This window comes from Condylostylus longicornis, unplaced genomic scaffold, assembly GCF_029603195.1.
Source record: "Condylostylus longicornis isolate FDR11 unplaced genomic scaffold, ASM2960319v2 ptg000048l, whole genome shotgun sequence".
NCBI lineage: Eukaryota > Metazoa > Arthropoda > Insecta > Diptera > Dolichopodidae > Condylostylus > Condylostylus longicornis.
Window position 1 is genome coordinate 13,162,395 of NW_026578017.1, and position 14,771 is coordinate 13,177,165.

Sequence of the window (14,771 nt, forward strand, 5' to 3'; positions counted from 1 at the left end):
GTTCGTATTTTGTTTCTTTTTTGATTATTATTGGTTATATATCACTGATTGATAGTTTTTGATCTTTGTCAAGAGATTGAGAGCATCCTCTTGACGACTTTAATAGCCTTTTTTTTGTTTTCATCTTCTTGTTACAAACATTATGTTTTCCTTTTAATTTTTGTTTTCTTACCAATTGTTATAACCGAGTACTTACATAATTGCAACTTTTAAAGCATCACTTTTATATTATACTTTTGTTACAATGATTTGCAATTTTTTTCTTCTTGTTTATGTTCGTACTATACATAGTTTTTGCAATAATGTTTTTTTTTTTTGTTGAAGACGAGAGAAAGATGGTAAGCAATGAAGATTAATGACAACAACTAAAATAACAATAAACACTGTGTGTATGAATAACAAATATAGAATCTTGAAGATCTAAAGATCAAAACAAATATTGACTTATAAAATGCTATGAATATTCAATCAAGATAAAATATATAAGATAGCAGGTACGCATTTTTCACTTTTTTTGCACAAAAAAGAAAGGGAGAACAACAGACTTGTTGTAATTTTTTGTTTAAGTAAGTACAATGCAATACAACAGTTTCAGTTGTTGTTAAAAATGTTAAACGAAGAAGAGGGGTAAAGAAGAGCAATTCAAATTCTTTGTAAATATCTTAGTGGATACTATTTAAAATACATGAATAAAAATAGATTTTAATAGATGCCTCTTAATTTCTTTTGTATTTTTACATTTGAAGATTCACTAAGTGAGATAAAAAACTTTTACAACTTCTCACAAATACCTGCACCACAATAACATACACGCAATATAATGCAAATTCAATTTGTAGTAAGTAGCAACAAAATATACAAATATTTTTTAGCAAAGTTGAAATTTAATATGATACAAATAAGAAGATGCAAAAGATAAAAATCTTAAATTGTCGATCATTCAACATTTTTTTAAAGAACAAATTTTCTTATTTTGCATCTCAATCTTTTTGATCAAAATATTCAATAATATTTCAATTACACTACAACACTATTCTTATATTTTTTAAAGTTAATTATCTACGAGTATGTATTTTACTTGAAAGTATACAAGGAGAGTATAAAGATCTAATGAAAAATTTTCGAAATTCAATTAAAAATTTGAAGTACCAATTGAAATTTTAGGAATAAATCAAAATGTATACAAAATCTAATTATGAATTCGAAATTGTTATACACTTTAACTCTAGTTCCCTTTCCTAAGTAATTATATTTAATTAGCATTCAGGCAAGTAATAGCACATACACCAAAATTTTTCAAAATATTGAAATGAATTCGAGTTACTGAAACGATGCAACCAAACAAAAAATTCTTCAATTTTTTAAAATTTATTGGTTAATACAGTAATTTTGAACCTCCAATTCTTAACCCCAGTTCTGGTACCAGTTGTTCTTTAAATTTTATGATTTCAAACCTTAAACTCAACCACAACCCACTCGATAATAACCCACTCAGTAATAACTTCCTACCACATTTTAATTTGTAAAATAAGTGTTTTTATACTTAAGTGAAAAGAATTTAATAATAAATTAATATAATAAAGTAAACAATAAAAAATAGTTAAGAAAAATAAATTCTGTTTTTGTTAAATGGCGCCCTTTTCTATATTTATACACGCGTTCTTCATTTATATTGTATACAGACCAGAAAGAGCAAATCTTTTACTAAACTTCAACTAATCAAAGATTCTAGGATTTTGTACAAATTTTTATGTAAGTATTATTTAATATATTTTTTTGATTTGAATGTACATACATACATACATAGGTATACGGTAATATTGGTAGAAGTATGTAGATGTAAATTGTATTATTGTGAAGAGGATGATATCTGGATTTCCCGCTGGCAGATGTTCATTATTTTGCACACCGCCAATTACTTGTCTTCTTTTTATTTTAACTGTTTTTTTTTCCTCTTACTATTTTGTTTTCCGTTTTTTATGTTTCTAGATTTGTTTTCTGTTCTATTTCAATTTTTGTTTTTTTTTTTTTTAGTTTTCCTTTCGAAATTGTGTTTCATGTACCACTGTTGGTACATTTATAGCACTTTAGTTACAAATAAAAAAAAAGTGTACGCTTTCTAAGCGAAAAAAAAAATAAAGACTGCCACTCAATGCCAATTTCTATACGCGTTTCTTCTTTATTCTTTTCAAAAATTTTTTTTTTCTTTTTCTCTTAAGAGAGCGTATAAAAATAAAATTGACTGAGATTTGATTCCAATCCAAGTTATGTATGGCTATTCAAATGTAAATATTTGTAACTATTTATTTTACAGTAGAATATTTTATATATGTACATAGATAGAAATGTTGCAGCTACGTATATTTAGAGTCATAGTTTGCAGCTCTATTTGATGTAAAAATTTTTAAAATTATTTTATTCATACATCTACATTTATACATATAAAAGAGCGAATATTCATTTTAAAGGTTTGTATAAAAATTTTTACAATTTTTTTTTGTATTTGTTTTATTTTTAATTCAAAAGGAAATGTCAAACATATTTATATTATAATAAAAAATGTATGTAACTATGTAGATTAATTCATTTTATCAATTGGTGTATGTACGCGCAAATAACATTCCTTTTTTTTTTGAATTATAAGATTCATTCTCTGATAAATAATATTCTTAATAGATCAAATAGATTGAATAGAGAGCATACATATACATATATATATATGAGGATGTTGAATGCCACATATTATATAAAATTGATTAGGAAATTAAATTCGACATGTTTTACTATACGTAAAAATTTTAAATATCTATATGGCAAGTATGGATTTATATGTCAGTGTAGCTGAGTATATTAAATATATGTGTATGTTAACAAATGACAGAGTAAACCATTTTAATCATCCAGATTGTTGCAGCAAAACTATTCTGAAAACCGCTTCTCTATAATGGAAACAGAAATAATATATATATTTTTCTCGAGGTACTTCTAATTTTTAAACTGCATTTTAGTGTTTACTAAAATTTGTATGTGGAATTTAAGGAATTCTAAACCAAATCAAAGAGTTCTTAATTTCGATTCCCTAATAATATTTGGACATTATGATTTTCAATAAATTTTAAGACTTTAGTATAATTCTAGCTTCTCACTGCGCCAACAAACCACGATTCCACTTTCTAAAATAAAATTAAACCCTGTAATTGACATCTTTGAATATTCTCATTTTTCTACTACAAAATTAAAATCATTCTTGAACTCAAAACGCAATTAAAATTAATCACTCTGTTTGTTTTCATAACTGAAATAACAAAAATATTAATAAGTTTTAAAATTTGTTTGTTTTTTTAGTCCAATCAAAGATGAAATTTTATTAACGTAAAATTTCTTTTTTTATTTTCAATTTGTTTAATTGGAGTTAGCATTATAATCATAAAAATTTGTGGTCGAAAAAAAAAATTAACTAAGATCTGAAAACATTCTGTAAAGATTGATTGTTTCCAGGCTGTAAAGTAATTTATTTTACTATTTCTTTATGTGTTTTCTTTGCAGTTTCAATTAAGTATTTTCAAAATTTATCATATTAAAAAAAATAAATAAATTTACTCTAGCTATAGTTTATACGATTGTCAATTAATATATTTTTTGTTTATTTATACTCATGCAAGAAATTCATAAATAATATCCCGATTTACTGGGCTAGAAACATGACCATTTTTAAGTTAAAGGTGAGTACTCTTTAGTTCATTGGTTGCAGTATAAAAATAGCTAATTGAATTCTTAAATTTCTTCTGTTAATTCGATTTTAATTTCTAAATAATAATCTTCAATATTCATATAACTATAAGTGCATACAAAATGACAAAGCTCTTAAAAAATTAACAATCTCATCAGCAGTTTGAGTTTAGCACTAAAGAAAATTGTAAGATTTGGAAATGTAGATTATTATTTTTATTATCTGTAATTTGTCTTTATAAAAAAAAATTGGCGACAATATGTTCTCTATAAGTTTTCTAAAAATTTACTATAATTTAAAACTTTTAAAAAAATTTGAAAAAATTGGAATTAATCGGTAACTTGCAGTTAAATACATTCCTCAGCTGCAATAATTTCAATATATTCGCTATAATTGAAATTGTACTTCTCTATACTCAAACCCCGTAAGTACTATGATAATTTATCCTCATAAATATGTAGATAATGCTAAATTCCTAATCTAAAGAATGGAATGATTCATTTTAAAATTTAATTTGAATCATTTATAACTAGTGCACGTTTCTCTTTTTTCAGTTTTATTAATATAAAACAGTGGTTTTATTTGCGAAAATTAATCAAATGTCACATTTCATGCAGAGTATATAAGTAGTTATACAACCTTATATTACAAAAATACTAAGATTGTTCTATATTAAAGATGTAAAAGAAGATGAAGAGCAACGTTATATAATATCTAGTTTATCTAATTTAAATCGCATTCCACTATATTCATTTACACCTCAGTTGAAAGAATTTAAAATGAAAAATAAAAAATTAGAATTTTATATTTGCAATTCTTTGAATATTTTTCAGTTCATAGCAATAAGAGTTATTCATTTTTGTATCTAACTCTAAAAATTTTAAATAACAAATTATTTTTAATAAATAAATAAAAGAAAATTAAATTTTTTTATACTATTTATTTCAGCTATTTTACAGTTAAATGGTATTTAATCTTGACTTTCGGATGTTTAAAAAAATTTAAAGGAATTCAATTAAAATTTTAATGAAAAAATTCAATTTACCAAAAAATTTTAAGCAAGTCAAACAAAGGAGAGGTACTTGTATATTTTAAGATCAAACTCAACGCAAATCTTTATAAATATTGAATTAGCAATCGAATTTTGCTAATTTGGCGAGGTTTAATCTATTAGAAATCAAATTTTAATTAAACTTTTTACACCGCAAACTTAGATTTTCTATATAAATTATTTCAAAAGCAGTTATTCAGCAGTTCTAGTATAATTAAAAAGTTTAAGAACAATCGAACAGTATTTAATATTACAAATTTTAAATACTATAACTTGTTAATATAATAATATTATCAGATTAGTATTAACAGTTACTTATAAATTAATAGGTAGTATTAAATCTATTTCAATATACATACTGTGTCATGCATAAACAAATAATTTCAAACAGCGCTGTACTCATGTTGTAATAATCAAATAAAATAATATTAAGCTGTCAACTTAAAAATAGTGTATTGTTAAAATTAAATAAACTTTATTTACTTATATAAAATTGTGTTGTAAATTTTATTGTTAGCTTAACTAATTATCATACTACTGTTATTTACTCAAAAAATAATAATGGTATTGAAAAATTTTCGATTTTTATTAAAAAAAATTCACACTTTCTCAAGACTTTTTATTAACATTTCTGTTTCATTTTTCAAATCAAATGTCATTCAAATTTTCTTTTCTCAAAAATTATATTTTATTAGAAATTAATAAAATATAAAAAGTTGCAATCAAATTTGATTACTGATTTGTGAAAATATTATAGAAATTAACTTAAATTCCATAAGTGATCGTGTTAAATTAATTAAGATTAAAATATGAAATTATAAATTTTTCTGGGTCAAATATTGGAAGGACGTTAAAATTTTATTAAAAAAATGTTTTTTGGTTCATATTGGTGACATACTTACTAACTTTATATATTATTTATTTAATGTGTAAATATCGGATGACTTGAATATCTTGAACAATTTTTCTTTAATTTTTAGTGCATGCAATGTTATACATTAAGTTTTGTACTAGGTGTCACTTATGAGGGCAGTGTATTAAGTATTATAACATTGCGATCATGAAAATCATATTAAACATTTCAAATTTGTTAGGAATATGAATAAGTATTTTGATTCGGGACAATATTTTTGCACAATTATGATATTTATTCCTTTTTTTTGGTACTTAGTTATTAATCTTTTAAAATATTTCGCTTTTTTCAGAAGAGTTAAGAGAAAAAGAGTAGAAAAAACTCTAAAATGTTTTCGTTGCAACAATGATATTTTGCAAGTATAGTAAACAAATGAAGCTTCCTTATCTTCTCTTTTCTATCGTCTTCATTATAAAATAGAATAAATACATAAGACCTAATCTTGCATTTCAATTATTAAGTATTATGTAAAATGTTTGAAATCTGTGATATGTATAAAAGTCAAAATAGATTTAGTTTTCAATTTGTGTCTAAAAAATCATACTATCACCATATTAACCATTTTTCTGCATAATATAAACCATCAAATTTTTTTTGTAAAATTTTTATAAAGAAAAGGCCAGCTGTTGATTGTTTTAATATTAAAGATTTTCATTCTTTTAGCTTTCATATGATTTTATAAAAAAAATCTTTCTTATAAGAAGTCCAGCAGAGTCCATTCATCTAAATATGCTGTTCTTAAAAAAAAAACTCTTGAGTGCACAATCTCAACTAAGCTGTTAGAAATATTTTCAAACAAAAGGGTTAAATTCATATACATTTAATATTATATCCTATTAAGGATTAAAATTAAAAATTATTAGTATGCATATGCGTGTAGCGGTATATTTATTTACCTGTTAAATATTTTTAATCTTCTCTACCTTTATTCATTTATTTTATGCTCAATTCTATAATTTTTAGTTCTGCATGAAAATAAATGTCTCTTAATGGTATGGGTCATAAAATGATGACCCTCTTTTATAATTGTAAAAAAAATTTTTTTTTTTTTTTGTTGTGAATTTTTTATTAAAAAACTGTTCGGCCGAACATTATTACTCTTAAATAAAAATGTAAATGTATGTGTATTGTTTATCAAAAAATGTAAATGTATTTGTGGATAGGTGGAAGAAATAAAATCTCATAGACATAATATGTGTACATACGCATGTGTTTCCAAAGTCCATTTTTCTATTTTGATTGCACAATAGAAACTACGTGTATCTTAAAATTCAAAGAAGCGGAATAAAAAGTAATGAATTACAACATTGCGTAAGTTTCCCGATTGATTCATTTTTATACCCGTACGAACGTATGTTTGTAACGCTAAGAAATATTGGTCTTAGATATAAACTCAAGTGTATGTTTTTGATCAGCGTCGAATTCTGAGTCGATTTAGCTTTGTCTGTCCGTCCCAACGATAACTCAAAAAATAATTCTTTTAATTTAATTAATTCCAAATTTTACAAATGATTTATTATAGCAAATGCCAGAAACCTATTTAAATTGGATATGATCGGGGTACTGGTTCGGGTAGCTGCCATACAACTTCAAAATTTATTTGGCTATATCTCAGAAACTATAAAAGCTGTGGTATTGAAATTTCTCACAAGCCAATATATAAGTAGGGCCAATGTGTCTGATAAAAGTCGTTGAAATTTCTTGGCTCCTTTTGGTAGCTGCCACACAACTTCTAAATTTATTTGACTATATCTCAGAAGCTATAAAAACTGTGATATTTAAATTTCACGCCAGCGATTATATTAGTAGGGCCAATGAGTTTGAAAAAAGTTGTTGAAATTGTACCTCCCGGATGCGATCAACTCTATTTTTTCTCGTTTTCTTAAGATTTTTTAACTTATAATCTTACCCAAGTTGATATTTATTATCAGTATTATGAAATCCTACAAGGATTTTAAGAATTCAGAAAAATTTAAAACAAATAATTCTAAAGGCAAACCAGCAAGCTATCAAAATTCAGTACCTAAGGCTTATCTTAGCTAAGGCTAACTTCTCGTTAGCATCAATATAGAATAACAAAAAAAAAGAAATTTTTTATAAATTTTTATTTGTCATTTAGTTTGTTTAATAAAGAACCGAGTGGCTAAAACATTGGTTGTATAACTTGTCAACTACCTATTACCTACTCGTCTCAGAAGTTTGTACATATATTATTAACTATACCTCACGAAAATCGAGAAAATTCAAAAACCCTACTAAACTATTATCTCTCTCTCTCTTAAATTGTGAGATAATTTTTGTTTTTTTTTTGTTTTTTTTATAAAATCTTGAAAGGGTTGTTGTGGTTGTTTGATAAACAAAAAACAAAAATCATAAAGTAAAGTGAAGGGTCCAAATATGTAAATTAATTTTGACCTGTTGATTGTATGAGCATCTGTGATTAACATTTTCTGTACTTCTTCAGCTTATGGATTTAGAATTTTAAAGTAATAAATAATAAAAACACACACACATACTCAATGGTTGTTAATTCAAGAATATTTTTAAATCAAAAATTTAAAAAACCATTTCAAATTAGAAGAACATTATAGTTAAGTATTTGAAGTTGATGGTACATAATATTCAACATTTTGAATTTTTTATTTGTCGTTTTTCATAAAATTAGGATGCTTATATTACATTTGACCATGAAGAATTCAATCATGATTTAAAATCCTATCAAGAAATGAATTTTTATTTTAATAATTTTAGACTTTATTTAAAGTAGAATTTAAAAATTTTCTGAAGTTCTAATTTATATTTTTTCTAGTTAACGCTTATTAAATATGCATGTAAGTATGTAGATATGCATTTATAATGTAGGTTTTATATAGATACAAATTATGCTGAAGTTTGATTTGACTAACGGAATCAAATTTAAAGTTTCATACACAAGGAATATCTCTGTATATGCGTACGGATATAATATGTTTCATAATAATTAAGAATATGTGAGTACGTATTAAATAATTAAATATTTCTTAAAATTTAGGAACTAAGATGAATTGCATTTGAATACCTATATTGCAAATCTAAACAAAATTTGTTGAGAAACCTTTTACTTATGTAAAAATTTCCAAATTTCAGTACTTTAAAAATCACAATTAAAATATAGACTGGAACACTCTAGATGTACTAGTTAAACTTTTTGAAAATTTAAAATTCTGCTTTTCACTTTATATTCGTTACTTAACATGAAAAGAATAATTTATGGCGAATTAACTTAAAAGCGTCGGCAAAACGATGCTACAATAACACAGTACTTAATAAACGGCGTTCTATAAATTTCTTTGTTGCACAAGAATCAAAGTTTTAGTGGAAGACTCACTTTCTAACCAGTACTTATAAAATTTTTATTTTCAAAAATTAACTAAAACTTACAGAGTAAGTGTTCAAAAACAAATATGATTAAGCACATGTGTAATTTACAGAATACATTGTTAAGTATGCACCTTATTCTCTAGAAGGCCCTTATTCTCTAGAATTTAAAACAATTTAATATTATTTAACTATAGAAGTTAATAATATTCATAAATTTAAAGCAGTACAAATATTATTGGAAGTATATTCATAAGACTTAATATTGCTAAAATGAATTATTTACGTATGCTGGACAAAAGTTCTCAAATTACAAAAATTTACTGACGAAGAAAAAAAAACTGTGAAACTAAAAAATAAATTTATAGGACGACCTCATGTTGAATTGCATAAATGCATATAAATTAAAATTTTCAATTGAATATTAATTTTGAGAAACGCAAACACCTTAATAATTTTTTTTCTTAACTAAGTAAATGCCACACACCTGGCCGGTTTCTACATAAAATATAATCAGTTATTCTTATAAAGGACATTAACATTTATTAGTTCATCAGTCCATTTTTTTTCCTCATATTTTAATAGATAGAAAAAAAAGACAACAGAATAAATTTTTAATATTAAAAAAAAAATAATTGTATTTCTCATGTTCCTTTTTAGATATGGACTTAAAGATCCTAAGTGAAGACATTGAAATATTATTAAAATAATATTGCAGTACCAAAAAAAAATTCTTATACTTATACATTTAAATAGCCTATTAGCCATTTGTTTATTCTTCACAGAAATTTATTTGATTGAGACCGAACTAAATAATTAAAAAAAAAAATGAAAGAGGGTTATAAAAAAACATCTTCTAGGCTTCAATTTAATATTTTTCCTTACATAACAATTTTTTTTTTGTTCTTTTGCATCCTTTTGTTTCCTTTTATTCAAATCTTAGTTGGACATCTCGCCTTTTACTTATTTTAATTTATATATATATATTTATATATATATATAATATATATATATATATATATATATATATGTATTCATACAAATATGCGGTCATTATAGACCGAGAATTTTCAAATCTTTTGTATAAAAAATAGAATCAAATTTTAAGGGATTTCTTTTTTTATTTTTACCCTTTATTATTTCATCATCATAAGTAATGTTCATTCATTCGGAATTTCAAATTTTTATTTTCTTTTTTTTTTGTATAATTTTTGTTTTGAATACCGTGAATGGACTGTGATCACACGTTTATTAGGAAGGAACAGACATAAAAAGGGTTAAAAGAAAAATAAAAAATAATTTGTACATAAACATAACGTACACACACAAGCACAAATGAATATCTGAAGAGATAAAGTTAGTGAAGAATTGAGATGAGATCTTTTGGGCATTTATTATTGTTTTATTTTTATTTTGTTTTTTTTTTTTTTATATTAAAATATTTTAAAAAGGTTTGTGATGATATCCTTTCTATTTCAAGGAGGGCGAAAATTTTCATTAAGAATTTTTAGAATACAAGTAAATATGTGTATAAGCAGTCATGTATTTTGTGTGATCAGTATTAATACTTTCAAATTTAAAAAATGAATCTAAAAACAACAATATAAGTAATTCATTAATATTTGTGCCACCTAACTCAAAGCTGTTAAACATTATTTTAAGGAGGTATTTTTAAGAAATATTGATTAAAAAATGCATTTCGCATTTTTAAATGTGGAAAACTCAATAAAGTCAAGTATTTATAAAAGTTAATAAAGCTGTTTTAGAACAGTATTTTGTACACTTTGTAAGATTTAAAGAAATCAAACCATAAGTTTTATCCGATATACGGAAATTTTAAACACTGAAATCGTGGACAGTTTAAAAGTTCTGTAACTTCTTTAATCTTAAATTAAATGTATGAAACTGAAATGAAACCGAATAAATTTCAAAATTATTCTAAGTTCATTCTAATTTTATTAAATATTAGTAAAAAAATTGCAAGTTGTCAAATGTATGTTTAAATTTTCAAATTCCATTAGTATACCAAATGTATTACTTTTCAACGTTAGAAATAGTGAAAAATATTTATAATACCATTTTTTATATTTTCTTATTTGTTGAAAAAAAATAAAAGTGAGTAAGTATGAGAAGATATTACAATTCTTCTTATTACAAACATTTGAAATATACGAGTATTCTTTTATTATTGAATTCAATTCTACATTATATAAGTATGAATTGGTACGAGGGGAACAATAACAGAGTAAGAACTTGTTAATATTTGCAGTCTAATCGTGTATCTTGCCTTTTTTAACTCTTTTTTTATCCACTTTCAAATTTATTATTAAAAATTTTAATTCCTTAAATGAATTTGTTGTTCCATTAAAAAATTTTAAAAAAGTAAATGGCTTTGCTCAATTAAAAAATTAGTTAGAAATTTGATTTTCATTAAATTTAAAATGTTTAAATGAGTTATCAAACCGATTTTTTTAATGCGTTTCATAAAAATTCTCATCTTAAATCATAAAAATATTTTCAGAAAATTTGATTACATTTATATTTTATTAAACACATCTTTGATTGAATTGACAAAATAAAAAAGTACATCGAAATTTTTATTAGAAACACCCTGTTAATTTGATTTTCTTTCCAGATTTAAAATTTGTAAAAGCAGACATGTATTCTGTTAAACAAGCATAACGAATATAAGCAAGTACACATACATATATGTACGTATTACAGTTTTTAAAAATAATTTAAATAAATTTTTAAAATTACGTAGATTTTTTAATGGACCCTCATTTTTCAGGGGTATATTTATTGTATGGCAAGTAAAATAAATAAAATAACGAATTATAAAAAGAGATATTCCGAAAGGATTAATGCTGTACATCCTTTTAAAGTGATGTTGCATATTTATTTTGGATAATATATAACTACACATCTTTTTATATAACTATGAACACATACATTGACAAGTAAGTATTTCTATAATAAAAATTTTAAATGTGTTAAAAAAAAATGAAAGCTACTGCGCAATGACCTTTCCTAAAATAAATTTAAATATACTTATGCGCAATATTCTTATTTCATTTTTAAAAAAAATTAAAAGACGATTACAATATGAATGTTAAATAAAAAAACACGGTGGTAACCAACGGTCGATCGTTTATAGTTTTTTTCTTATTTGGTATTTTTTTTTTAGTTTTTCTTATTTACGTATCTTTTGAGACATAAGATTTATTATTATTACTTTAGCAGCACAGCAGTTGAATAAAAAACCATGGGAAAGTGTTAGAAAAGGACATTTATTTATTTTGTTTTTTAAGTATATTCTTTAGTACAACTTAAATTCTCTTATGTTTGTATTGTAATCAAAAAGAAATCTAAAAGGACATTAAAGTTTTAAGTGAATTGGTTAAAATTTTAACAGAAAAAAAAAATTGTTTCGTATAAATGATAAAGATGAAGATTGTTGAAGAAAAAGAAAAACAAAAACGATATTGTCAACCTTTGCAGAATTTAAAATATATTGAGGGGACATCAAAATACAAGGTATACGAAGAAACCTTTGATGAATCGTTTTAAATTTATTTTATCATTAGGAATAATGAACACAAACTTGGCATATATTAAAAATGAATAGGTACACGTACATGTATTCAACAATTTAAATTTTGTCAATTATAGGCAAAAGATAAAATTTAAATAATGGCAATTAGATTTAACAAAATTTTAATAGAAGAAAACAAAATTTAAATACTTATTCATTAAAAATTTTAATTTAATGTAAGTAGCGCAAAATTAACTTTAAAATAATTAACTAACCACTTGAACCACGGAATTATACTTACCTAATACTTAAAATGGGCTTTCAATAATTCGTTATGAATAAAAATAAGAAAAACGCTAAATTAAACATTTTCAATCGACCACATTGCATAAACAATAGGAGGTTATGTGATGGCACCAAATTTTATATTTCAAGTTTTCGGCGGAAACGCATTTCTGCATGCTGAGGAAGGGTAAATAAACTATTTTTAGATTTATATCGGTCTGTCTGTCTATCTGTCATCTATCTGCTAATCAACCTGTGCAGATCAATATCTCAAGTTCAGCTGAACCGATTTTGATAATATTTTACACTTATAAGAGTTTACTTTGGCTATGCTACGGATTCATCAACTTTTTTGTTATTATGTCAGCTCCCGTGAACTGGATTTTTTTGAGGCTGATTTTACATTTTTAATCATTTAAAGAAAATATTCAACCAATTAACTCGCAGTTTTATATATAAACTATGTTTGACAATACGCAAAATCATATACCTTTTGGAATAATTCAGAAATCAGAAATTGAATTTTAATTACGGTCCAAATTTAAATTTGTGCGCATATGAAGAGAATCAACCGATTTTCTAAAATTTTATATTCGAATTTAGTGTGTTAAAAAAATGAGGTTATAAATTTTTTGGACTTTCACTAGGGACCAATTTTACATTTTTTACTATTTCATTTTTTCAGAAAATTTACATGGCATAAAGTGAGCCTCTACTAAGAGTCAAATTTACATTTTTCTAGTGCAACATTTTTTGCTAAACTAGACAATACACCTTCCGGTCAGTTGTGTGATGAACACTTCCGATCTGTTCATAGAAATAAGCTTGAAATTAATAAAATTATCTACTGTTTAGAATTATTAAATAAAATTTTAACAAAGCAGGTATTTTGAAATAGCTGCTTAGATAATATCATAACACAGACTACAAAATATTGACGAAATTTACTTACATACATATGCATGCATATTTTCGAAATATTGAAAATATTGAACTTTACTCTCAAAAGCATATTTGAATGAACTTCTTCTCAGCTCAGTAATGAACTTCTTCTCTGACTTCAAGTATTAACTCTCTAATATTTCTAAATTATTAAAAATTTAAAATCTCCAAATCAGGTTGACACTTATAAATTATAAATCAGGTTGACAAACATAAATTCAGCTCAATTTAAAACAAACCCACAATGAGGCCCATTAAAATATTTAAGTACATAATTTTTAATATCTTTGTTAAAGGCAAATGATTTTTTCTTAATAAATTAACATTTAAACATCAAGATTGCTTATTTAAATACATATGTATGTTTTAAAATACCTTGTTGGTTCGGTCAGCCAATCCGAGTAGGCTAATGTAAAAGCGGTACCAGTATCCAGTGTGAAGCCGGCCAGTCCAAATATAGTATCCAAATAAAATATAATTAGGTAATAGGTAGGTTCTTATTCCTTATTTGCTTTTAAATAATATTTTAAAACTTAATTTATTAATTTCAAAATATGAGTTAAATTTTTTCAAAATTAAAGAATAATTTATCACTCATTTTTAATTTAAATTGGTTCTTATTAGCATTTCTTTTATCACTACTTTTTTATTCATCAATTTTTTTGTATAAAAATTTATTTATATATTTATTTATACTTAAATATATGTATGTACGATTGTTTGTCATCTACAATTTATTAAATTTTATTTCTATAGATATACATACATATATACATGTGTATGAGTATGTAAGTATATAGGTACATATTTTTTTACTTATCACATCAATAAAATTTATTATTTTTAGACTCTCATAAATTATTTTTATTTTTTATTAAAAAATATTTAAGTATTTTTCGCGATGATTCACAATTTTTTATATTATAAGTTATATTTAAAAAACATTACATACAAAATG

The 14,771-nt window shown here is 24.0% G+C and overlaps 1 protein-coding gene across 2 annotated transcripts in view; it reads right to left on the minus strand.

Annotated features, from left to right (window-relative positions):
- Positions 1-14,474, minus strand: part of LOC129611180 (protein grainyhead) — a 249,900-nt gene extending 235,426 nt beyond the window's left edge. The window contains exon 1 of one of the 2 annotated variants that reach the window (XM_055524173.1): positions 14,189-14,474. The gene's annotated coding sequence lies outside the window, so the exon portion shown is untranslated. The remainder of the gene's footprint in view (positions 1-14,188) is intronic. The other variant, XM_055524174.1, reaches the window with a different exon arrangement.
- Positions 14,475-14,771: the final 297 nt, after the last annotated feature.